A 7961-nucleotide genomic window follows, 5' to 3' on the forward strand; every position below is an offset into this window, starting at 1 on the left:
TTTCCTGATGGATCGATCGCACAATTAAAACAGGGTCTGGCATATTGTGGGTGCTCAATATACGGTGATGTGCTGGCAAATGTTTAATGACCAGCTCTCAAAACCAAAAGCAATATGAAACTCTGATTTGTATTATTTGCCAGTTTCCATGATGTATGTATTTCTATCATCCAATTTTAAGGTAAGTGTTACTGAACATTGATTTAGGGAGCAATAGGGACAATTGATTCTCATGTGCCAGTACAAGCTGGATTCAGCACACCAATGATATGTTTGTTAAAAGAATGGGGATGAGGGGGGAGGAAGGAAGAAAAATGTATCTATACTATAATTCCAAATAGAAGGAAATAAAGACTTTTTCAGATAAACAAAGACTATGAGAGTTTGCCACCCACAAATACTCATTGAAAGAAGTACTAAAGAATGCTTTATTAGAAGAGCAAAACCAGAGAGATTACATGGAATACAAAAAATATTGGTAGTGTAGAAATTGATAAAAATATATCAATAAATATAACTAACTGTTAACTGTAAATTTTTTAAAATAAAACTAATTTTACATTTAAAAATAGGCTCACACACTCTAGACAAAAAGGGGGAGGAGATTCAATGATAAACAGACTATTGATATGGCCCTTGTCCTGTTTCGGAATTGAATAGAGATTTTGATCAACTGTGTATTAAATGTTTAAAGATAATCGCTAAAAATCTAAAAAATACAACCTATAATTTCCAAACCTTCATAGTGAAAAAATAGGGAAACAATATGGAAAGCTTTATGTTACAGTAGATGGAAGGAAATAGAGCAAGGCAAAAGGATAATAAAGAGAAAACATAAACTAAAATGGTAGAAATAATTCGGAATACATACGAATAGATTACATGTCTCTGTTTATTAATCAACAGAAGCATTTTTAATTCTAACTTTATATCTAAGACATCTACCTAAATGAAAGCAATACAGAGAGAAAAGCTATACCATGCTTGTAGGTAAAAAAAAGAAAACGACAAATGAAACACATAAATTTACTTATGATCCATTTTGAAATCCCACTAAAAATTTCAGTGAAATTTTTAAGGTTTACATTTAAAAAAAAAAAAAGACAGTAGTAAAAGAAACATTGACTAGAAAATTTTTGAAGCTGTAAAGCAAATGAATTCTTGGTAATTGGCTTAGCTCATAGTGAGAAGACAAGAAAGGAGGGTTTCTTAGGGTGCAGCTATTTGCTTGAACCTATAGCAAGCACTCTAGATTCCAGGATCGAATATGCCTGGACAGAAGTTTAGACTGACAAGTAAAAGATAATAAGACATTCAAATAATACCTCTCTAGAGCACTGTGAAAGTCTCAGTCTTTCCCAGCTGCCCCAAGCTTCAGTGGTCTACGTGTTTTATTCTGGCATGCCATGCCCTCTTGGAACAGGCTTTAGGCAGCCTAGATGTCAGTAGGAGCTGTCTCCTCATAACTGATCTCAAATGGGCCCAAGTTCCTGGAAACTTGGCACATCCGCCTTGGGTCAAAAAGTAGACCAGTGCCTGGGTCCATCATCATTTAAATGCAAAGGCAAGAACCAACCACCCAGAATTCCATGAAACATCCCTTCCGGTAACCAGGACCGAGAATGTGGTACAAAGTTCCAGAGTGTTAAATCCAGCAGCAAGATGAGCATCAACGCACAGGTCCAGCACTCTTGGAGGAACTGCTCTGCCTACTATAGTGTATGCTTGCCGCCCAGCTTTGCAGCAATTAGTTGAATGGTGGCAGGGGTCCGAGGACAGCAGCCGCAGCAAGTTGTGGACACAATACCAGATGTCCTCACTATTTCCAGTGAATACATCTATTCAAAAATCCTCAAGGCCTCAGAAACTCTGGCTAGCACTTTACCCAATGACCTTTGAAACTAGCCCTTAGAAAGTTCCAATCACTCAAGCCCTGATAGGGTCTGTGCTTGGCATTGTTGGCCATTTATGTCAAGCCATGAAATAGATTGTTTGGCTTCAGTTGGAGGTCTAGGTTGTTTTCAAGCCATAGACAAGAGCTGGAGGAGAAGTACTATCCACTTCTCCTTTCCCATGAGACAAAGAACTGCACCATGCTCAGCAATCATGTAAAATGTAGCCTGACATTTCTAGGTGCAGAAGGGTTAAACAATCAGCAAAGGAAACTAAATATCGATGGGCAAGATGTGAAATGTGTTCTTACAGAACCGCCAAAACCACAATAGACAGTGCCCTCATGTGGAAAAAAAAAAATAAAGAAAACAACCCCTATGGGTGACCTGTTGCTGATGTGTATTTTTTGGAAATAATCAAAAGGCTGCTTATACTCTACAACCAGAAGTAGCCAGTCGATAATCCTCCATAGACCAAAATGGTTAAAATTCTGAAGCCAAAGGCTTTATGACAAAGCATTGTGTTCAAAGAACAAATGATTAACTTGATCATAAAATTTAAAGCCAAAAAGTCATCTGGGGTTCAACAAAATTAGGCAATTTTTTTTTGATATAAAGAAAGAACTAAATATAACATCTGGTTAATAGAAAATCCATTTTTCCTACTCTCACTAAATAAAGGTGACTTTTAAAAGGTAGTTTGAAGAGGTGTCTAATTATTAATCTTTCCTAAGGACCCATTTATATCCACTGGGCCCTAAGGCATAGCCACCCTCAAGAGAAGAACGGCATGGTTTCATATGCTCAATCATAATTTTTTTTCTTGGAGTGGCAGGAGCAATGGTATTGGGGTGCACTGGGCAGTGAGCCAGACCTTCGCCCAGTCCCCTGAACACAGAGCACCTGCAAGGAGGTGGGTGGGGAGTCTTCTCTGAAAAGGGAAGCAAAGTCTTGCTTTGGCCCCCAGCAGCTGCATACGGTCCTGCCAGCTAGGTATGTGTGATAATATCTATACCACTTCCATGGAAAGCAGTAAACCCCACAAATCAGGGCTTTTCTCCTGGAGAATTGGCTGTTGTTAAAAGTTTCCTACACACAGCTCCTTATTTACTCTACCATTCTTAAGCTTTATCATGCTCTTGTTTCTGCTACAATTATTCTTTGCCACCTGTAGACTTTCATTCCTTTTACCTGTCCTGTTTTCCCTGCTTGGGAGCCCTCCTGGGCCTCTCTTCCTTCCACATCTAGTCTGGACTCCCTGTTCCATCAGACCACTCTGTTACTTGAACCTTTAACGATACAGCCTTGTACTGTCAAAAATTCCCCAGCCATGACTCCATCAAATCTACTCGCATTTCTCCTACTTCATAGCATTCAAGCATTACTGAAGAAACTGTCATGGCCTGAGTGTGGACTCATTTACATCTGTGGTATACAGCTTCACAGTCTCCTCAGGGCATCTCGGAAATCTATCTACTTGCGCTTGACCAGCTTAGCTGTTCTTAAATTTACCCACTTTCCCAAAATTGATTATTCTCCTCTACCCTTCCCCACACAGACTCTCCGCATGTAATCTCATCTTCTACTTCAAAGGGAAAATATTAAATAAGAGCCATAGCTCAGGAATTCTCTCAACTTCTTGGTGGTTATGAATTTAAATTTAAACTAGTCGATTGGGCTTCCAGAGAAAAAGTTCTGTAATTTACAAGTTTTGCTAGTCTTTGCCAGTAGTGCTTTTTTTTTTTTTTTTCAATGTGGGAGACATAGCCGTTATACTATGCATAAAGAGGGAGCTAGTTTTCCTTACAAGAAATTGTTCTGGCCTCTTTGTATAGGTTTCTAGTCATTCTTTTCAAGAGAACATTATTCCTGGCACTTTTAAATTTCTGAAAATCTCTAACAATTATCCTGAAAACACAGGTTAAGTTAATGTGTGACAGACAGATCTATTTCACATAATTAGTTCTACTCTAGTAGGCACATTATATTAACAGTGTAAGTTGATGCAAGAGGAGCAGAGCAAATTTTTGCTTGTTGATTTGGGCATATTCCTTGAATGGAGTTAAACAGGTCCAGCAAAGCAGGTTGATATGTCTCTAAAGAAAATAAACTGAATGTTGCAGGAAGAATGATCCTAATATTAGTTCTCATTCTTGAAAGACTAGGTTTTGCTAATACAGTTGTAATAACTTTAGCAAAAGTAATTTGCTAACATGAGGTCAAGGTTTAATTGTTATAAGACTAAATATAGGTTAGGATTAATAACATGTGGGAAATTTAAGTTATGGACAGTCCTATAAAAGATAATCTACCTTTTGAAGGATTTGAAGGAAAAATTATTAAATTGGTCAGCCAACAGTTAGCTAAACCTGAGAAAAAAACATCATAAAGTTTTTTCTTAAGTAGCCAAGACCAAAGAGTCAAAGTAATAGAATGAAGATAAAGGAGATTATATTTCTCAACATAAGCCTTTTAGTTAGTTAATAGAGGGTATCAAAATAAAAATGTAATAAGTAAGATTAATATCAGAGTAAAGGAAAAGCAAGTGAGTGTTGAAGAATAAGAAAATTAATCTCCTTCCATTGCCTTGGGTAGAAGCTGCTTTTTCTGCAGTCAACAATGTGTTCTGATATCTTGGTGGAAGATTTCTATAGTCAGAGGCTTCTGGACAATTCCTAAGAGTCCTAAATTTAAAGTCTCTGAATGAGTGGACATCCAATAGTCAGAAGAAAGTGTTGTATATCTTTTAAGTTGAGATCAACAATTTAGAGTTTTAGTAGGATGTCAGTTTTTAACATTACAATATATGATGTATTCCACTGAGACTTAAGTTTAGTTTTGTCTCTAATACATTCTTTAGAAAACTCAATATCCAAGTTTCAGAACATGTAGCGTCTACTTAGGTGGGTGTTTTAGAATTTCAGCTTGTTGGTGAAAAAGCTGGAGGCATCATATGAATCTCCTATAGTGTTCAGTTATATCAGCTTGAAATAGACCAAAATCTACAATTGGAAATAATGTCAAAATACATGAGGCAACCTGTTTTTAACTCACAAGGAGATATCTGATCTTACTGCTCTCAAGGCTACTGGCAATGGCAATAAATTGGGCCTTGGGAATTTGAGGTTTCGTAGAGCTTTGATAGTTTTAAAGTGTGAATGGAGTACATGAAACATCCTGTATTCTTATAATTCTCTCTCTCTCTTTTTCTCTCTCTCTCTCTTTCTCTCCCCCTCTCTCCCTCCCTCCCTCCCCGCCTCCTTAAGTAATTTGAATTGGTGTATGTTATTTACTCCCTTTGGCTAAAGTTGGGATAACTTGATTATCAATTAGAATAATAATTGCAATGATCCAAAACACATCCAACATGTTTAAATCATGAATACATATAAAACTTTGAAAAAATCCTAATTGGTCACTATTGGAGGATGTTATAGAGCACTTATTATTTTGAAAATTGTTAAATAAAAAGAAAGAAATAAGAATATATACTTCCTTTTCCTACATTAAAGATACCACTGAGTACCCAATATTAAATGAGAAATTTCTGTTTTAAAAGTTAGTCACCCGAAGCAATCTACAGATTCAATGAAATCCCTATCAAAATTCCAGTGGCGTTTTTCATAGAAATAGAACAAACAACCCTAAAATTTGTATGCAACCACAAAAGACCTCAAATAGCCAAAGCAATCTTGAAAGAAAAGAACAAAACTAGAGTCATTACACTTCTTGATTTTAAACTACATTACAAAGCTATAGTAATCAAAACAGCATCGTATTGGCATGAAAACAGACACATAGATCAATGGAACAGAATAGAGAGCCCAGAAATAAATCCATGCATATATGGTCAATTAATTTGCAACAAAGGAGCCAAGAATATACAATGGGAAAAAGACAGTCTTTTCAATAAATGGTGCTGGGAAAACTGGACATCCACATGTAAAAGAATGAAACCTTACCACTATCTTACATCATACACAAAAATTAACTCAAAGTGGATTAAAGACTTGAAAGTAAGACCCAAATCCATAAAACTCCTATAAGAAAACACAGGTTGTTAAGTTCTTTAACATTAGTCTTGGCAATGATTTTTTGGATTTGATACCAAAAGCAAAGGAATAAAAGGAACAAACGAGTGGGCCTACCTCAAAACTTTAGCTACTAACCAAGAAAAAAAGAGAAGACTCAAATAAAATCAGAAATAGAAGAAGAGAGATTATAACTGATACTACAAAATACATAGGATCATAAAAGACTACTACGAATGAATATATGCTAAAAAATTGGATAACCTAGACTAAATGGATAAATGCCTAGAAAAATACAACTTATCAAGACTGAATCATGAAGAAATAGAAAATCTGAACAGACCTATAAGAAGTAAGGATATTGAATCAGTAATCAAAAACCTCCCAACACAGAAAAGGCCAGGACCAGATGGTTTCACTGGTATATTCTACCGGACATTTAAAGAATAACACCAATCCTTCTCCAACTCTTCCCAAAAATTGAAGAGAAAGGAACACTCCCAAACTCACTTTAAAATGCTAGCATTAATCTGATGCCAAAGTCAGATAAGGACATCACAAGAAAAGAAAACTACAGGCCAATGTATTTGATTTGACAAAATACAACATCCTTTCATGATAAAAAATACCAACAAATTGTGTAGAGAAGGAAAACACCTCAACATGATAAAGGCCATAATGAACCCACAGCTAATACCATACTCAACAGTGAAAGATCAAAAGATTTTCCTCTAAGATCAGGAACAAGACAAGGATGCCCACTCTAACCATACTACTGAAAATTCTAACTAAAGCAATCAGACAAGACAAAAAATAATAATAAAAAGCATCCAAATCAGAAAGTAATAAGTAAAATTGTCATTATTTGCACATCTTAGGATCTTATACATAGGAAACCCTAAAGGCTACACATACACACTATTAGAAAGAATACATAAATTCAATATAATTGCAGAATACAAAACCAACACACAAAAATCCATTGCATTTCTATACACCAATAATAAATGATCAAAAAAATCAGAGAACAATTCCAAATACAATAGCATCAAAAAGAAAAAAAAAAATACCTAGCAAATAAATTTAACCAAGGAGGTGAAAGACTTATACACTAAAAACCATAAAACAATGATGAAAGAAATTAAAGACATAAATGAATAGATAGATATCTTGTGTTCATGGATTGGAAGGTAATATTGTTACCATGTGTAGACTACCCAAAATGACCTAGGAATTCATTGTAATTCCTATTAAAATCCCAATGGCATTTTTTGCAAAAATATGAAAAATAATTCTAAAATTCATATGGAACCATAACGCACTCTAAATATCCAAAACAACCTTAAGAAAGAACAAAGCTAAAAGCATCACATTCCCTGATTTTAAAACATATTGCAAAACTACCATAATTAAAATAGTATGGTAATGCCATGAAGACATACATGTACAACAATCATACAGAATAGAGAGCCCAGAAATAGACCCACACATGTATAGTCAACTTATCTTCAATGAGGGTGGCAAGAATACGCAAAAGAATGAAATTAGACCCTTTTCCTATGCCATACAAAAATATCAGTTCAAAATACATTAAACGTTTAAATGTAAGATCTTAAACTTAAAAACTCCTAAAAGAAAATGGGGGGAAATCTTCATTACAATGGTCTTGGCAATGATTTCTAGGATATAATACCAAAAGCATAGGAAACAATAAAAAATAGATAAGTTGAACTATCTATGAAGAGAATGACTAAACAGAATGAAAAGACAACCAAGGGAAAGGGATAAATATATTTGCAAACCATATTTCTGATAAGGAACAAATATCCAAAATATATGAAGTACTACTACAATTCAACATCAATAAATAAATAGCCCGATTTTAAAATATGCAAAGGATTTGAATAGAATTTGTTCAAAGAAACCAACAGGTATGTGAAAGTTGCTCAACATCACTAGTCATCAGGGAAATGCAAATCAAAACCACAGTAATATTATCACTTCACACCTGTTGGGATGGTAAATATCAAAAAAAAAA

Source organism: Pteropus vampyrus, unplaced genomic scaffold (assembly GCF_000151845.1).
Source record: "Pteropus vampyrus isolate Shadow unplaced genomic scaffold, Pvam_2.0 Scaffold37, whole genome shotgun sequence".
Classification (NCBI taxonomy): domain Eukaryota; kingdom Metazoa; phylum Chordata; class Mammalia; order Chiroptera; family Pteropodidae; genus Pteropus; species Pteropus vampyrus.